Raw genomic sequence first — 19,780 nt, 5'->3', positions numbered from 1 at the left:
AAATGATAACTATGTGAGGTAATGCATAAGGTAATTAGCTCGATTTAGCTACTCCACAACGCATGCGTGTAACATTTTATTTTTCATTTGTATTTTAAATTTTAAATTGACAAGTAAAATTGTTTTTATCATATGAGATATGTATCTCAAAATAGTATGTTGTAGATAATAAAAACGTAATTTTACTTGTCAATTTAAAATTTAAAATACAAATAAAAAATGTTACATAGCACATTTTTTTAGGATAGGATAGTAGCACAGATTATCTTCTGGTAAATCAAGATGGTTTTGAAAACCCCAGGAAAATCCGAGACTCGGGGGAATGAAACCCACCATCTTCATTGGTGGTGATACACAACGTGGTATCAACTACTGGAGGTGGCGGGGATTGAACCCAGGGCCTCGTGCATGCTAAGCACGCGCTCTACCACTGAGCTACACCCCCATTGCGATGGTTTCTTTTTGTTCTAAACATTATAATTTAATCTTTCTCTTTGCTTGTGAGTTTTGAGAATCTGAAATTTAATACAAAGATCCCTTATGTATGACTCTATTTCTGAAACCTCTAGGTTTTTCATTCTATTTTACAGGTACATCAGAAGAGTAATTTGATGCTACACAAAAATATTACCATTCCAGTCTTGTCAGCCCACCCCAAATTTGGCTCCCAAGAAGAGGCCTGAAGGGCACTTCCATTCCTCCACCTGAGAGGGTCCCAAGATGTAACAATCTCCAGCAGCTTGAAAATTTCTCTTGAGTGATACTTCTCTGTATAGTTTTGTTTCTTAGAATCATGTTAATGGTTTACACAGTCAAATTTAAAAACAAAACTAGCAACTATAGAGAAAAAGTACTTTAAATTTGAAAACAAACAGAAAAAAATAAAATCATTTGAAATGAATAATATCGGAATTTAAAAAGAGAACCAATCCAGGTAAATGTTTTACACGGTAGTTTGACCTTATAACTACATTCTAGATACAAAAGAACTGCAAATAGATGATCTCCCCTACAGTAGAACAGAATAGACAGCCTCAAGTCATACAGTTACACTGGCTTTTCTTACTTCTGCTGAGCGAAAATAACACATGCAAGGAGAATGAAACATACACAAGTTTATCCAGGAGAAAGCTGGGTTTTACTAGGATTCTATTAGAACTGAGTAAGGGAAACAAAAAACATTATCAGGATCTGAAAAGGAGCTCAAACACTGGACCATCAAATTGAAAGTTTAATTTTCTAACAAATTATTCAGGGTTAAAGACATTTTGATTTTCAAAATCTCTTCAATTAAAAAATATTTGGTTAACGTCCTAACATATATTTTTTTAATATGTGTATATATAACATACATACACATATATATATTTAAAAATTATTCTATTTATTTATTTTTGAGACAGAGCCTCGCTCTGTCACCCAGGCTGGAGTGCAGTGGCATGACCTCGGCTCACTGCAACCTCCCCCTCCCGGATTCAAGCAATTCTCCCTGCTTCAGCCTCCAGAGTAGCTTGGATTACAGGTGCCCACCACCACTCCTGGGTAATTTTTGTATTTTTAGTAGAGATGGGGTTTCACCATGTTGGCCATGAAGGTCTCAAACTCCTGACAGGTGAGCCACCCGCCTCGGCCTCCCAAAGTGCTGGGATTATGGGTGTGAGCCCTAACCTATATTTTTTAATGCTTTCCTTTGCCTTATGATCCAGTGTGCTAGTAGTCACTCCTAGCCAAAACTTAGGTACCCAAGCTCAAAACTGCCAACAGATCCTCCTTCTCATTCCAATAGGTTCCACCACAACCACAATGGAGTCAGGGAGTGGCTTTCCTTCTGTTTTCTTTGAAGCCACCAATATCAGTGGCTACTTTGTCAAAAACAAAAATTAAACTCTATGCATGCTTTCCAATGTGCAGTTTGTCTATCTCATTTATTGATCTAAAAGAAGTTTTAGCAACTTGATCCTCGACCAAAAAATTAACTGAATTACTAAAGAGGTGAGTGAGTGAAGAGGTGGCCAAGGTGAGAGTACCCCTAACTTTTTCTCTGAGGGTGAAAAGAATGGTTGTGTTATCTGTTGTGGAACTTGGGGCTTCCAAACTTAAGTTTAAACTGAGAGCCCAGTGGCCAAAACAAGTCAATCAGACACTTGGATTAAATATCTAAAACTCCATGTATTTTGGCTAGAGTGGGACCCCAATAAGTTTATTGTGAGTTCATTTACAGAAAAGTCTAAGGTCATTTTGTGTGACTTTCAATGTTGCCTAAAAGATTGGTGGGCTATAAGATGTAAGAAACCAGCCGGGCGCGGTGGCTCATGCTTGTAATCCCAGCACTTTGGGAGGCTGAGGCGAGCGGATCACCTGAGGTCGGGAGTTCAAGACCAGCCTGACCAACATGGGGAAACCCCATCTCTACTAAAAACACAAAATTAGCCTGCACATGCCTGTAATCCCAGCTACTTGGGAGGCTGAGGCAGGAGAATCGCTTGAACCCCGGGAGACGGAGGTTGCGGTGAGCCATGATCATGCCATTGCACTCCAGTCTGGGCAACAAAAGCGAAACTCCGTTTCAAAAAAAAAAAGAAAAAGAAAAAAAGATGTAAGAAACCACAAACTCTTGAAATAGGGCAAATGTAGTACGCTCTCTCTCTTTCCCCTTTCTTTCTTGCTTTCTTCCCTGGCTTCATTACTTGAATTAGCAGGGAGACTTGGGGACAGCTCCTTCTTCTGTAGCACACATCAAGCACTGATCATCCACTTCTAAGGCTTCCAGAGTATGGCAGACAAAAGCTGAGGAAACAAAAATGTGTCTCATGTTTTTAGTACAGATGAGCTTTCATTTAATTGACATTACCTGAACATCTTCTTTTCTTCATTATAGGGGCTGTATATTGCTTTCCTCCCTAAACTAGAGAAAATGGAAATGGGCATTTCCATTTTTTTGTTTTGTTTTGTTTTATAAGCTTTTATTGGTTTTAAAGTTTTTCCCAAATCCAAGATTTAGTGCTCTTAAACTGAATCATAATGTCTTTTCCAGGTGAGTGATAGTTGAGGTACATTTACTACCAGGTGCAGGGAAGTTTGAATTTTGAAGGCACTGAATTTTGAAGGCACTGAATTTTGAAGGTAGTAAATGAGGTACATTTACTACCAGGTGTAGGGAAGTTTGAATTTTGAAGGCACTGAATTTTGAAGGCTTCTCAAGGGCAACTTTGAATCCTGCTTATAGAATCCAAGGTCGAGTTCTGACTGTGGTCAATATGACCCTGAATGCTTGAGGTAGCTGGAGATAACACGTGGATAATGTCATAACAACGGGTTGCATTAAATGAGCACATCACTCCTTTGATAAACCAACTTTTTCAGAGGTGAAATAATTGGCCACATAGTTCACAGCCAACATGTAGCAGGACAGGTTTCAAAGCCAGACAGATTTCCTCCAAAGCACTTGCTCCAGATATTTTCTTTAGAGACAAAAATCCTGAATTCAAAAGACAGTTTGAAAAAGAGTGACTTTTGGATTCATTTTCTCTTTGACAATGTCAGTATCACTCATAGGAAGACATGTTGTCTTCAATGTTGAACAGTTCTCAGTTCTCATCCAATCCTTCAATCAATAATTCTAGATGTCCACTAGGAAACTTGAAATCCCATCATCTGATCCATTCAGTAAGTTTTTATTTGTTTTGAGACAGAGTCTTGCTCTGTTACCCAGGCTGGAGTGCAATGGCGTGGTCTCGGCTCACTGCAACTTCCGCCTCCTGGGTTCAAGCTGTTCTCCTGCCTCAGCCTTCTGAGTGGCTGGGATTACAGGCACCCACTACCATGCCCAGCCAATTTTTGCATTTTTTAGTAGAAATGCGATTTCGCCATGTTGGCCAGGCTGATCTCCAACTCCTGATCTCAAGTGATCCACCCGTCCCGGCCTCCCAAAGTTCTGGGATCACAGGCGTGAGCCACTGTGCCCTAGTGAAGTCTTTTTTTCTTTTCTTTTCTTTTCTTTTTTTTTTTTTGAGACGGAGTCTTGCTCTGTCGCCTAGGCTGGAGTGCAGTGGCACCATCTCGGCTCACTGCAAGCTCCGCCTCCCGGGTTCACGCCATTCTCCTGCCTCAGCCTCCCCAGTAGCTGGGACAACAGGCGCCCGCCACCACGCCCGGCTAATTTTTTGTATTTTTAGTGGAGACAGGGTTTCACCGTGTTAGCCAGATGGTCTCGATCTCCTGACCTCGTGATCCGCCCTCCTCGGCCTCCCAAAGCGCTGGGATTATAGGCGTGAGCCACCGCGCCCGGCAGTGCGGTCTTATATAATGTTTGCTGAAGATTTGCCAAGAGGTTGGTGAGGAAAGGGCAGATCTTGCCCTCCACAAATCTTGTTTTCAGGATTTGTAGTATGAATGTGTCTCAGGTTGATTTTATTTTATTAAAGCTCTTAAAAATCAGAGACAAAGAAACAAACTTCCGAACTCATATAAGTTAGTGGAGGTTTTGCACCAGTTTTCTCATACTCCTTGCTTTAGAACTCATTAACCAAAGATATTTAAAACAAGATCTAAGAATGCAGCCATTGAGTAAAGAAATGGAATTTCCTTCTTGGGGCTAGAATGTGAAGAGGGGCTGCCAGGTGAAAAGAAAAAAGTAAAGTTGGCAGATAGAAATTGCTTTCCTCTGGCTAATTCAATATAAAAAAAGTGTATTCATATTCATACCTTTGAAAACCTTTAAAAATATCAGTCAGTTGACTAGAAATACTGAGTAGCAGGGTAATGAAAAGCATGGTGATCATATTGAAGAAGAGGGAAAAAAAGCAAAGGTAGCAACTGCTCTTGTTTACACTGTAAATGTTCTGGCTCACTTGTGAAATATTCACCTTTTTCTTTGCAGTTGATAATATCCATTTTAACACAAAAATAATTTGCTTCTTCCACATGGGATGTCTTCTGACGATAATGGATGTTTGCAGAAAATATTTCATTTATCTATTCAAAAAGAAGAAAAAATGAGATGAGTGAAGAAATACAGAGAACTGGATAGGATAAAATATTTTGGCATGGTAGGTTATCTAATTCATTTAATGCAGACTTGTTTATTTTTTCACCTATTATTCTTGGCAGTATTGTAGTTAATTGAAAGCCATTGTTCTGTTGTCCAATGTCCATCCACCCACTCACCTAGAAATTGCTGTTATCTACGGCCATCTGTTTGCATTGTTAGACCAAACTTTTGATGGCAGGTACTGTGAAGATTGAGGTGAAGGGAGGAGACTAGTAGGATGATCAATGAGAAAGTGCTCTGTTCTTCCACCTTCTCATATATTCATTGATGCTTTCCTGGTTTTGATCATCACACTGTGTTCACATAGATATTAAGATTAGAGGAAGACAGCAGACAGTTTGGGTATGCCAAAGAGAAGCCATAAAGTGCTGCCTGTAAGTGAAAAGGGGAAAGTTCTCTATTTAATACGGAAAGAGAAAAAATTCGTATCCGACGTTGCTAAGAGCTATGGTAAGAATAAATCTATCCTTGAAATTGTAAAGAAGGGGAAAGTTCTCTACTTAATAAGAAAAGAGAAAAATAATTCGTTTCCGAGGTTGCTAAGAGCTATGGTAAGAATAAAGCCTCTTTCCGTGAAATTGTAAAGAAGGGAAAATAAATTCTTGTTAGTTTTGCGAAAGCTACTGCTACAGTGTGTGATAAGTGCATGGAAAAGGCACTAAATTTGTGGGTGAAATACGTGAACAGAACACGTGTTCCACTTGACGGGGTTTCTACGGTGGTGGCAGCTTATGTGTTTTTCAGCTTCTCTCATTCTTACGAGGAGATGAAACATGAATAGCTATGAAAATATCACTGGGGAAGGAAAAAAAAGCCTGTGTAGAGGGAGTACCCTGCATTCCTGACTATGGCCTTCTTTGTCCTGGCGCCGCTCCTTGAGGAACCTGGCACCTCTCCTTGAGGAACATGATTTTTGCTTAATCCTTTCATATTCTAATTGATAATTAATGCCCGATAAAAGATAACCACTATGTATACAAAAAGTATAAAAAGATTAGAAGAATCTAGGTGGGAAATATAAAAACTCTGTATTTGTTTTGTAACTTTTCTGTAAATCCAAAGTTAGTTGTAAATGTAAAAGTCTAAAATTTCCACTAGAAATAATGAGAAGTAAGCCGGGCGTGGTGGCTCATGACTGTAATCTCAGCACTTTGGGAGGCCAAGGAGGGCGGATCACAAGGTCAGGAGTTCGAGACCAGCCTGGCCAACATGGTGAAACCCCGTCTTTACTAAAAATACAAAATTAGATGGGTGTGGTAGCACACACGTGTAGTCCCAGCTACTTGGGAGGCTGAGGCAGGAGAATCGCTTGTACCCGGGAGGCGGAGATTGCAGTGAGATGAGAGTACGCCATCGCACTCCAGCCTGGGTGACGCTTTGTCTAAAAAAAAAAAAAAGAGGGCGGCCGGGTGCGGTGGCTCACACCTGTAATCCCAGAACTTTGGGAGGCCGAGGCAGGCGGATCACCTGAGGTCAGGAGTTCGAGACTAGCCTGACCAACATGGGGAAACCCTGTCTCAACCAAAAATACAAAATTAGCCCGGCGTGGTGGCACATGCCTGTAATCTCAGCTACTCGGGAGGCTGAGGCAGGAGAATCGCTTGAACCTGGGAGGACAAGGTTGCAGTGAGCTGAGATCGTGCCATTGCACTCCAGCCTGGGCAGCAAGAACGAAATTTCATCTCAAAAAAAAAAAAAGAAAAAAGAAATAATGAGAAGTAAAGGAAAATTTTCATGAGCCTCTTCTGTTTCTCCTTTTCTTCAATAATAGGGAAAATTAGAAGACAAACTGAACATACTCATTATTGTGATAGTACATCTTGATGTCAAAAGAACCTGTGTAAATCAGTTCTGTTACTAATTTCTATCCTCCTTCTTTCGTGATGACAGTTGTTTGGATGGTGCCAAGACTCACAGAATAAAAATGGGGCAGAGCCACCCCTAGGATGTTGAGTAACCCAGACAAACACATTTGTTTTTTGTGGGGCCCCTGTCCATGTGAATAATATATATATATATTTATATATATATAATGTGAATAATATATATATTTATATATATAATGCGAATAATATATATATTTTTATATATAATGTGAATAATATATATATTTTTATACACATAATGTGAATAATATACATTTATATATAATATATTAATATATTATATATAAATATATATGATATATAAATATGAATATATAAATATATATATTTATATATAAATATATAAATATAAATATATATAAATATATAAATATATATAAATATATATTTATATATAAATATATATAAATATATATAAATATAGAAATATATAAATATATATGTATATATAAATATATATACATATATAAATATATAAATATATATAAAAATATATATGAATATATACATATAAATATATAAATATATATATAAATATATATAAATATATAAATATATCAATACATAAATATAAAAAAATATAAAATATCGATATATATATAAATATAAATATATAAATATAAAAAATATATAAATATAAAAATATATATAAATATATAAAAATATATAAATATACATAAAAATAAATATATAAATATATATAAATATATACAAATATATATACATATATAAATATATATACAAATATATACATAAATATATAAACATATATAAATATATAAATATATATAATATATAACTATATGCAAATAAATAAATATATAAATATCTATATAAATATATATATTAATATATAAATATATATAAACATATATATAAATGTATATAAATATATATAAACATATAAATATATCAATATATAAATGTATATAAATATATAAATATATATAAATATATAAATATATATATAAATATATAAATATATAAATATATATATAAATATATATATAAATATATAAATATATAAATATATATATAAATATATAAATATATAAATATACATATAAATATATATCAATGTATGAATATATAAATATATAGAAATATATGAATATATAAATATATAAATATATGAATCTATAAATGTATATATAAATATATAAATATATAAATATATATGAATATATAAATATATAAATATATATGAATATATAAATATATACATATAAATATATATGAATATATAAATATATACATATAAATATATATAAATATATAAATATATACATATAAATATATATAAATATATAAATATATATAAATATATAAATATATATAAATGTATATAAATATATAAATAGATATATAAATATATATAAATATACAAATATACAAATAAATCTATAAATATATAAATATATAAACATATATAAATAAATATATATAAAAAATATATAAATATACATAAATATATAAATATAAATATATAGAAAAATATATTTATAAAAATATAAATATATAAATATATATAAAAATATAAATATATAAAAATACATATAAATATATATAAATATATAAATATATATAAATATGTATAAATATATATAAATATAAATATATAAGTATATAAATATATAAATATATATAAATGTATATAAATATATTAAATATATAAATATATATGTAAATATATATAAATATATATATTTATACGTATAAATATATACATGTATATATTTATACGTATAAATATATATATGTATATATTTATACGTATAAATATATATATGTATATATTTATACGTATAAATATATAAATATATAAATATATAAATCCATATATAAATACATATAAATATATAAATATATAAAAATATATATAAAAATATATAAATGTATATATATTTATTTATTAATATATAAATCTATAAATATATATTTATATATTAATATATAAATGTGTAAAGATAATATTTATATATAATATATATTATATTTATATATATCATATATTATATATAATAAATATATAAATATTTATATATAAATATATAAATATACTTAAATATTTATATATAAATATTTAAATATATAACTATATATAAATATTTATATATAAATATATAATATTTATATATAAATGTATAAATATATAAATATTATATATAAATATATAATATTTATATATAGATGTATAAATATGTAAATATTATATATAAATATATAATATTTATATAAATGTATAAATATATAAATATTTATATATAAATAAATATAAATATTTATATATAAATAAATATAAATATTTATATATAAATAAATATAAATATTTATATATAAATAAATATAAATATTTATATATAAATAAATATAAATATTTATATATGAATATATGTATATAAATATAAATATGTATATATTTATATATGAAAATATAAATATAAATATCTATATATGAATATATAAATATAAATATCTATATATGAATATATAAATATAAATATCTATATATGAATCTTTATATATGAATTTTTATATACAATATCTAAATATATAAATATATACACAAATATATAAATATATAAATATATATAAATATATAAATATATATAAATATATAAATATATATAAATATATAAATATATATAAATATATAAATATATAAATATATATAAATATATAAATATATAAATATATAAACAGATATAAATATACATAAATATATAAATATATAGAAATATATATTAAATATATAAATATATAGAAATATATATTAAATATATAAATATATAGAAATATATATTAAATATATAAATATATAGAAATATATATTAAATATATAAATATATATAAATATATATTAAATATATAAATATATATAAATTTATTTGTGTAATATATATTTATATATAAATTAATATAAATTTGTATAAATATTATGTAAAAATTATATATATTTATAAAAATATTATAAATATATAAAAATACATTTATAAATATATACGTATATATTTGACACAGCGTATCACTCTGTCGCTCAGGCTGGAGTGCAGTGGCTGGATCTTGGCTCACTGCAAGCTCTGCCTCCTGGGTTCAAGTGATTCTCCCACCTTACACTCCTGACTAGCTGGGACTACAGGCAAAAGCCACCACATCTGGCTAACGTGTATATAATTTGATTAAAAAATGTTTTACAAAATTTAGGGGATCCTTTGAGGATCTTGTTGTGTATTAATAAAGATTTAGAATAATGGGTACTTACATATTTGTTTACAGCCTAATCAATACTCAGAAACATTTTTCGTAGTGTTCTGGCACCAACTCAACCTTTTCAGTCCAGAAACTATCTCTTCATGTTATTTATTGTTAATCACACTGTTTCTGCCTAATTCTATGTTTCCTACCATGAGTAAAAGGTAGCAACATTGTTATTACTCACAATACCGCGGCTCTTTGGAACTCCTTTGTGTTGAAACAATATGGATCTTCCTGCCTGTACAGTTCCCAAATGCCTTTTGTTGGATGCTGACTGCATCCTTACTCATGAAGCTGCATCAACTTTGTTTCCACCTGTAAATGCTGGCTTCCAACTTCTCTTTAGAAGGTCATTACTATGACTATGTTAATAATGACCACAAATGTAAGTCATATCCAGAGTATGTAGGAAAATGTGTACAGGTTAACTTTTTTTTTTTTTTTTTTTTTTTTTTTTTTTTTTTTTTTTTTTTTGAGACAGAGTCTCTGTCACCCAGGCTGGAGTGCAGTGATGCAATCTCAGTTCACTGCAGCCTCTGCCTCCCGGGTTCAAGTGATTCTCCTGACTCAGCCTCTCGAGTAGCTGGGAGTACAGTTGTGCACCCCATGCCTGCCTATTTTTTTTTGTATTTTTAGTAGGGACAGGGTTTCGCCATGTTGGCCAGCCTGGTCTTGAACTCCTGACTTCAGGTGATCCACCTGCGTTGGCCTCCCAAAGTGCTAGGATTACAGGCATGAGTCACAGCGCCTGGCTAGGTTAACTTTTTCAGTCAAGTTAAATTTACTATTTGAAATTTAATAGCATAAATGTAGAATAACACATCTAGCAATATGTTCTTCTGAACTCTTCAGAGTGTAATCATTGGATTCGTAAAATGTGATTTCTTCATTGGCAGACGTAGCCTCTCCAATAATTTTTATATTTTTCAGTCCAAACCTATTCCTGAATCTGTGTAACCATCCCCTACTTGCAATATATGGGTTGGTGTCAATCATTTCAGAGGATCCCTTGATGAAGTCTTCATATGGGCTCAGTGTTTTCTGGTATAACGTGTTGCCCTCAAGTAGATTAAGTGTTCTGTTCACGTGTTTCACCCACATATTTACTGTCTTTTAAATGTTAACTATGCACTTATCACACACTGTAGCAGTAACTTCTGCAAAACTAGCACAAATTTCTTTTCTCTTCTTTACAATTTCATGGATAGAAGATTTATTCTTACCATAGCTCTTAGCAACCTCTGATATGAATTTGTTTCTGTTTCCTTATTAAGTAGAGAACTTTCCCCTTTTCACTTAAAGGTAGCACTTTAGGGCTTCTCTTTGGCATACCCAAACTGCCAGCATCACTACTCTTGCACTTTGGGGCCTTTATTGAGTAAAATAAGGGTTATTTGTACACAAGCAACGTGAGGACAGTAGCTCAGATAACTCAGATGGCTACTGACTGACTAACTAGTGGGTGGCTTACTACGCAGCGTGGATATGCTGGACAAATAGATGGTTTACTTCCCAGGCGGGATGGAGCACATGAGGCGACATTTCATCATGCTGCTCACAACAGAGAAATTGAAAACTTATGAATTGTTTATTTCTGGAATTTTTCATGTAGTAATCGCAGATCGCGGTTGACTGTGGGTAAGAAACAAACGATGAAAGTGGATTACTGCTATTCATTTTAATTCCAAGGGCCTTGGTTCTTCCTAATCCCACGCTTCAATGCAGCATTATTTAGACATACTACCCAAAACGTAGACCTTAGGCTACTTTTGTGTCGGTTGCCACTCATGAAGCAAATCGTGCTGTTTTCTGCCCAAGGGTCCCTGCTCTGGGCCGCTAGGCAAATGAGCAAAATACATGGAGGTGCTGGGGATTGAACCCAGGGCCTCGTGCATGCTAAGCACGCGCTCTACCACTGAGCTACACCCCCTGAAAGCTGGCTTTTTTGCTATAGTTTATAACTGGCTGTCACTGTTATCTGCTAGTGTTCTACGATTTAAACCGAGGTCAAAGTCTACTCTATCCAACTCTACTATTTCTGAAACCCTCAAGTTGCATTCTGGACCGAAAGATCCCTTTAGTGCTATTAGGGTCTTTCATAATGGCGGACCCTCCAAAGACTGTTCCTAGGGAACTTCCCGAATGGCAGCTTTTGTCCACCACCAAGGAGAATCCCAGGTAGAAATATTATCTTAAACAGTCAACTTCCTACTTTTCTGTCTGCAGTGCTCCCAGAAAAACATAAACGGTACTACTAGGGAATACTAAGACCAGTACTAGGAGAGCTACTCAGGGAACGTAGGTCCAAGGGAGGAGATAAGACTGGAGGGGAATTAATTCACAATATCAGCGTGAAATGAAGTGCAAAGCATGTGTCAGTCACAGCTCTCCCAAGCCGCTGGGCCCAGCGTCTACGGAAGCGTGGAAGCGGCATTCTGTCCAAGACGCTGCTCACTGGCTGAGATCCCTAGAGAGCGAAGACCAGAAAGAAAACAGCTCCAGGCGACTTTCATCTCTTTCAGGCAAAATCCTTTCACGGTGAGGCGAACACAAAGAAAGCAAGAGGAAGGAATTTGCTCTTTTTAAGACCTCCCTGCGCCTGGACAGGTCCTCAGACCCTGTGTTCCTGGAGCACAAAAGGTAAGGGTTTCCTGTCTTTATTCAACATGCGTGTGCCACAGTCAACCCAGGCAAGTGTTTTGGAGACAATGGGGGTTGGGGGCAAAAATGTAAGTAATTTAAGAACTCCCCCAGGTGACTCTGAAAATCAGCACGGTTCGGTTACAAGTGGAATGTCTGAGAACGGAAGAGAACTGAAGAGGAGGACGAGAAGAAGGAAGGAGATAGAGAGTGGAGGGTATTATGGGCGAGAGTGGGGAAAGTGGAAGAGATGAAGCAGCGAAAGACGAAGAAGAAGAAGAGGACGAGAAGACAGGAAGCGGGTTCAGGCAGGGGACTCGAAACACCATCAGCATTTAAATAGGGAGGGAGACTGGACGTATCCAAGTTCCCCTATCTGTCGCGTTTTCACCAGGCCCACGGCAAGACAGAAGGTTTCACTCTTCTAAACAAAGTAGGCTGAAAACGTAGGTCCTGCACGAAGATTTGGTTTGTTTTGTTCTAGATTGTCGCGGGTTGAGAGCAATTCGTTGCTCTTTTCCTCTCTGGATAAACAGGTTGAGCGCTTCACCAGGCGTTCGTGTGGCTGAATTTTTGTGCAATAGGTACTGGGAATGGCAATTTTTTTGTTTGTTTGTTTGTTTTTGTTTTTTGAGACAGAGTCTCGCTCTATCGCTCAGGCTGGAGTGCAGTGGCGCGATCTTGGCTCACTGCAAGCTTCGCCTCCTGGGTTCACGCCATTCTCCTGCCTCAGCCTCCCGAGTAGCTGGGATTACAGGCACACACAACCACGCCCGGCTAATTTTTCACTTTTTTTTTTTTTTTTTAGCGGAGACGGGTTTCACTATGTTGGTCAGGCTGGTCTCGAACTCCTGACCTCGTAATCCTCCCGCCTCGGCCTCCCATCGTGCTGGGATTATAGGCGTGGGGAAAGGCAATTTTATAAAGAACATCTTGAAAGCCACGCCCGGACTCTTTCGGTATTCTTTACTTGCATCCTGCACTTGTCTTAGCTGGAGTCAGAAGAGAAACAATTTGAGCAGAGAAAATATGTTTGCCATAGTGTTGTAGAACCACACTATTGTCTGCCTCATCTCATAGGGCTTAATTAATGGGCTGAAGATGAGGGACCATTCTGACAGGTGTGTAATGACATCTCATTATGGTTTTATTTTGCATTTTCCTAATGGTTAATGATGCTGAACATCGTTCCATGTGCTTCTTTGCTACCTGTATATTTTCTTTGGTAAAATATTTCTTTATATCATGTTCTAATTAATTTTTTTTTACTGTTGAGATCGGAAGTTGTATTCTAGTTCTTTATATATTGATACTAGGCCCTTATCAAATGTGTGGATTTATGTCTGCCACTTTCTTATTTGATTTCCATTTGTTCTCTCTGGTGTTTTTGTTGTAGCATTTGTTGTTCTGTTATCCTTTTTCTACCTTTTTTTGGATGTCTTTGATGTTTTTCGTATTCCATTTTAACTTAATCATTGGCTTTTTCTCTATATCTTGTTACTTTAGTGATTGCTCTGTGATTTAGTGATTACAATATGCACGCCATCCACTTAGACTTCATGAAAGTCCAGCACCAATATAGGATCCTTTACCCCTTCACCAACTTTGTTATAGTTGTCAAATGTATTACACCGACACATGGACAATTCCACTAGATATACACCCATATATATTTAAAATAACCTAGGAGAAAAAAATTATTTTATATTATCACAGATATTTATCATTTCAGTGGCTTTTCCTTCACTCCTGAAGATCCAAGTTTCCCTCTGATATCATTTCCTTTTAGCCTGAATAATTTTCTCAATATTTCTTGCACAGAAGATTTGATGGTAATGCATTCTTGTAGCTTCCCTTCTTTGAGAATACCTTTATTTTCTCTTCATTTCTGGATTGTCTCTCTAGATACTGAATTCTGGATTAATATTTCATTTATCATTTTAAAGATGTTGTTCCACTGTCTTTTGACTATCAGTTTCTGAAAGAAAAATCCACATATTTGGATTGTGGTCTCTGTTTTAAAATTGTGTTATTTTCTGTAGTTGTTTCCAAGATTATTTTTTGTTTGTTTTTAAGATAGGGTCTCACTTTGTCACTCAGGCTGGAGTGCAATGGTGTGGTCACAGCTCGTTCCAGCCTCGATCTTCTGGGCTCGAATCATCCTCCCACCTCAGCATGCCTCTCTGCCTTCTGTAGCTGGGACTACAGACATGCACTACCGTGCCTGGCTAAGATAGCTTCCTTCCTTCCTTCCTTCCTTCCTTCCTTCCTTCCTTCCTTCCTTCCTTCCTTTCCCTTCCTTCTTTCCTCTTTTTTTTTTTTTTTTTTGAGATGGAGTCTCACTATGTTGTCCAGGCGGGTCTCAATCTCCTGAGTCCATTGATCCTCTTGCCTCAGCCTCCCAAAGTGCTGGGATTACAGGCGTGAGCCACCATGCCCAGCTCCAAGATTTTTAAAAAAGCTTTTATTTTCAGCAGCTGGATGATAATGTGTCTAATTAGTTTTTTAAATTTTGATTGGAAGTTTCTTGAATCTGTAAATTTACATCTTATTTTTGTCATTATTTATGTAAATATTTCTCTACACCAGTCTTTTTTCTCCTGAGACTTCAATGACATCTATTTTAGACTATTTGATATTATTCTACAGGACCTTGAATTCATTGTTTTCAGTCTTTTTTTTCTCTCTCTTCCCATTAAATTGAATGGTTTCTATTGATCTATCTTTAAGTTAACTGATTTTTTTTCTCTACATCTCCACTGAGTCTTTCCATTGAACTTTTAATTTCAGATATTATATTTCAGGTCTAAAATTTCCAGTTGGTTTCTTTTTCAATACTTTCTATTTCTTTTTGTTTTTTTTGAGACAGGGTCTTACTCCAAGGCCCAGGCTGAAGTACAGTGGTATGTTCATAGCTCACTGCAGCCTTGAACTCCTGAGCTCAAGTGGTCCTCCCATCTCAGCCTCCTGAGTAGCTGGGACTATAGGTGCATACCACCACACCTAGCTTTTTTTTTTTTTTTAACCTTTGATAGCAGATATCTCTAGCTGTGTTGCCCAGGCTGCTCTCAAATTCTTGATCACAAGCAATCCTTCCCCTGAGCCCCCGTAAAGTGCTGGGATTACAGTTGTGAGCCACCATGCCTGACCAGTTTCTATTTCTTTTAATAAAAATTTTTACATGTTGGTTCGTTAAAGTATGCTTGGCATAGAGCACAGTTAAAATAGACACTGAAAGTCCTCATCTGATAATTTCAAGATCTGAGTCACCTTGGATTTGCCATCTATTGATTGTATTTTGTCTTGAAGATTGAATATATCCCCCTGGATCTTTGTATGTTGAGAAATTTTTTATTGTGAGGATTTTGTGGAGAATGCTTGATTTATTTACTTGTTTTTAGCAGATAACTTACCTGATTAGTTCAGACTGAAAGTTTTATGTCTCAGCCAGGCATGGTGGCTCACGCCTGTAATCCCAGCACTTTGGGAGGCGGAGGCGGAGGCGGGCAGATCACAAGGTCAGGAGATCAAGACCATCCTGGCTAAAACGGTGAAACCCCGTCTCTACTAGAAATACTAAAAATACAAAAATACCAAAATTAATTAGCTGGGCATGGTGGCGGGCACCTATAGGCCCAACTACTCGGGAGGCTGAGGCAGGAGAATGGCGTGAACCCGGGAAGCAGAGCTTGCAGTGAGCGGAGATTTCACCACTGCACTCCAGCCTGGGCAACAGAGCGAGACTCCATCTCAAAAAAAAAAAGTTTTATTTTCAAAGCTTTTGTTATGCTGTTTCAGGTCTTCCCTTGAGCATGTCCCACTTGGTGTTAGTCTGAGATGGAGGTCTTCGTATAAATATACTGTTAGTTTGGAAAGAATTTGTTATGCTGTTCTGGTTCTGTCTATAGCATGCACAGCTCAGAGCTAAGCCCAAGACGTATGTGGCTTTATATACAGATTTTAGGGAATCCTTTCTTCAGTCTTTCAGGACTCTCCTTAACTCTTCAGACTTTTCTCAACTTTTCCTTGATAATTTGGCTAGAAATATGGAGTTTCTGTCACAGTTTCTGTTGCCTACACAACTGCTTCAAGATTGGGGCTCACTCTCAGTAAAGAGCTGTGAGAAAAATACTAAAAATAAAAAAACTCATCTTTAATTCCTTGCGGGTCACCCTTCCAAGTTTTTATTGCCTCCATAATCTAATTGCTTTTGTTGCTTGATAAGTTTGGTGGGGGTGGGGGGGGTGTGTGTGTGTGTCCCATCTCCCCATAATTTTTGCTATAATCAGCAAGATATATTGTGATGGGATTATGCAAACATAGAAAACCTGGAATCTTCTGCTTGTAAAGTTTTACTTTTAGTTCTTGAAATGTTGAGCTTGATTCTTAGAGCTCCCAAGGGAAAAATGCTTTCACCAGAGGCCACCAAAGGAATGGTTCCATTAAACCGGAAGTTGAGAATGACATTTTACCACTTTGGCCTTTTTGTGCCAATAAACCAGCAGGCAAGGAAGGGGCTTACTCTTGGTGATTGCTCATGGTGATTGATCCTGATACCAACTTAAATTGGGACGTTACTACACAAATGGGGTTATGAAGGAATATGTCTGGAATGTAAGGGGTTTTTTAGCAGTGCCTTTCAGTGAGTAATATCATCCACTGTGATTAAAGTCAATCAAAAACTAGAACAATCTTTTGTACAGGGCACTGTTAAATGTCATAAACTCTCTAGGAGTGAAGGTTTGGTTTACCCCATCAGGCAAAGAGCCTTAACTGCTGAGGTACTTGCCGAAAGCAAAGAGAATATGGAGTGAAAGAGATAATTACAAATACCAATCAGCTGCAGATACAAGTGCTCTAATAGTTATGAGCATTCTTTCTTTGTGTGTTTATCGTAACCAGTCTTTTTTCTTTCCTTTTCTGGCTCACCCACTGTATTAGTTTCCTAGGGCTGCTATAACAAATTATCACAAAATCAGTAGCTTAAAACAATGGAAATTTATTCTTTCATAGTTCTGGAGGCAAGAATTGTGAAATCAAGGTGTGAACAGGGTCATATTTTCTCTGAGACTCTGGGTAGAATCCTTCCTTGCCTTGTCTTAGCTTCTGGTGGTGGCCATCAATATTTTGTATTCTCTGACTTGTAGCAGCATCACTCCAATCTCTGCCTTTCTGGTCACATGGCATTCTCACAGTGTCTCTGTATACAAATTTCTCTCTTCTTGCAAGGACATCAGTCATATTGGATTAGAGTCCACCTTAATAATCTTGTCTTAAGTTGATTACATCTGCACAGACTCTATTTCCAAATAAGGTCACATTCTGAGGTTCCAAGAAGTTTATGATTTGGGGGGAAGGACAGTATTAACCCAGTACAACTACCACCTAACATAAGATATATTAATACTAGTTACATTTATATCCCTGAATTTAAGTAACTGTATATCGAAAGAGGAGTGGAATAAACATCACCAAAAGAGGGTTCCATGGATTGTGTTTTTGTTTGGAAGGTAAGTACGGCTTAAAGATGTGTGTGGGGTGCTGAGCAAGTTGTAATACATAAGCCTTTGTCAGCATAGGCAATGGTTGAAAACAGGAACAGAAAATACAGGAAATTAGAACCCAGGCTTGTCCAGTCAAACAAACAAACAAACAAACAAAAACAACAACAAAAAAAGAAAATACAGGAAAGTTTGAGACACAGGAAGAAGAGGAGAAAAAGAAGCAGAAAAAGGAATAACAAATAAAAAAGAAAGAACAGGGAGAACTCCACAATATAAATGGGAAAATTATTTACCACTGAAGGAAAATAGATTTAGAAGAAGCCAGGTAACACTGAAGAAGCTCTGGAGGCAGAAGAAAGAAGCTCCGATGGTAAGGAAACTATCCCAGCATTTTTGAGATTTGAAGCCCTAATTCCTCAGTCCCTAAAGAAGAATTATAAATCCAGACTAAAGAAATTAGTTGCAATTACGTTTTTGCTGCATTACTTGAAAGGAATCTCATGCAACTATTGTTTCCCTTCAAGAAGAATAAAAAACAGTAGCTGTGCACATTATCTTCCATTCATTCAATCAAAGATAAGTATCAGCAATGTACAATGGGGCAATTATCGGGTTAATCTCTTGATTCAAAGATGTGAATGAAATAATCCCTGACCTCAAGGAGTTAGAACTGGAGAAGATCAGAAAGTAAATACATCGAAACCCACAAGACTATTTGATAACTTACTATTCTCTGGTCCTACCAGCTGCAGTGTACAGCCATTTCATAAGATACGAAATTGAGAGAAACAAGACAATTGGAAATGGGAGTCAAAAAGGAGTCACTAATGTTAACAAAACCCTGACAAATAAAGCAGGGGAAAACCATGAAGAGAGGATTCTCATGCTTGTATGCCTAATAACAAAAACTATCACAAAAGACTGTGAAAACCACAACCTTGCAATCTTACACACAAAAAATATGTCTACAAGGACATCTGCCTAGCAACTGCCTGTCCAACCTTGGACTAGTGTCACCCTTGTTATCAATATTTGCAGCCAAAGATAATTATTTCAAAAACAATTATGTAGCCCTCCTCAACTTTTCTTTAAAAACTTTTGTCTTTCTTTACCTCCCTGAAGACATACATCGTTTACTATGGCATGCCTATTCCCACTGCAATGCTCTGTTCACAAATAAACATATTTTCTTTTAGAGAACCTCTCTCTGTTATTTAGGTTGACACATGGAAAGTCTCAGGGTGGAATATTCTGTTGGGTCTTCAGTCTCTTCCTCACTACAATTTCTTTTTTGTTTCTTTTTTCTCTTTTCTCTTTCTTTCTTTTTCTTTTTCTTTTTTTTTTTTTTTTTTTTTTATGGTATAGACCAAGCTATCCAGTCTTTCTTGGCCATTTTGTCCATACCCATGTGTTCAAAAATGTTATCTATCTAGAAATAATTTCCA

At 35.0% G+C, this 19,780-nt stretch overlaps 2 non-coding genes across 2 annotated transcripts; both read right to left on the bottom strand.

Moving 5' to 3' along the window:
- Nucleotides 1-373: 373 nt before the first annotated feature.
- TRNAA-AGC (transfer RNA alanine (anticodon AGC)) lies at nt 374-445 on the bottom strand. Its single transcript has one exon. It is a non-coding gene; the product is annotated as a tRNA-Ala (tRNA).
- Nucleotides 446-12,049: 11,604 nt separating this feature from the next.
- Nucleotides 12,050-12,121, bottom strand: TRNAA-AGC (transfer RNA alanine (anticodon AGC)). Its single transcript has one exon. It is a non-coding gene; the product is annotated as a tRNA-Ala (tRNA).
- Nucleotides 12,122-19,780: the final 7,659 nt, after the last annotated feature.

This window comes from Pan troglodytes, chromosome 5 (genome assembly GCF_028858775.2).
Source record: "Pan troglodytes isolate AG18354 chromosome 5, NHGRI_mPanTro3-v2.0_pri, whole genome shotgun sequence".
NCBI lineage: Eukaryota > Metazoa > Chordata > Mammalia > Primates > Hominidae > Pan > Pan troglodytes.
The sequence above is the reverse complement of the archived record's forward strand: the minus strand, read 5'-3'. Positions and strand labels throughout refer to the sequence as shown.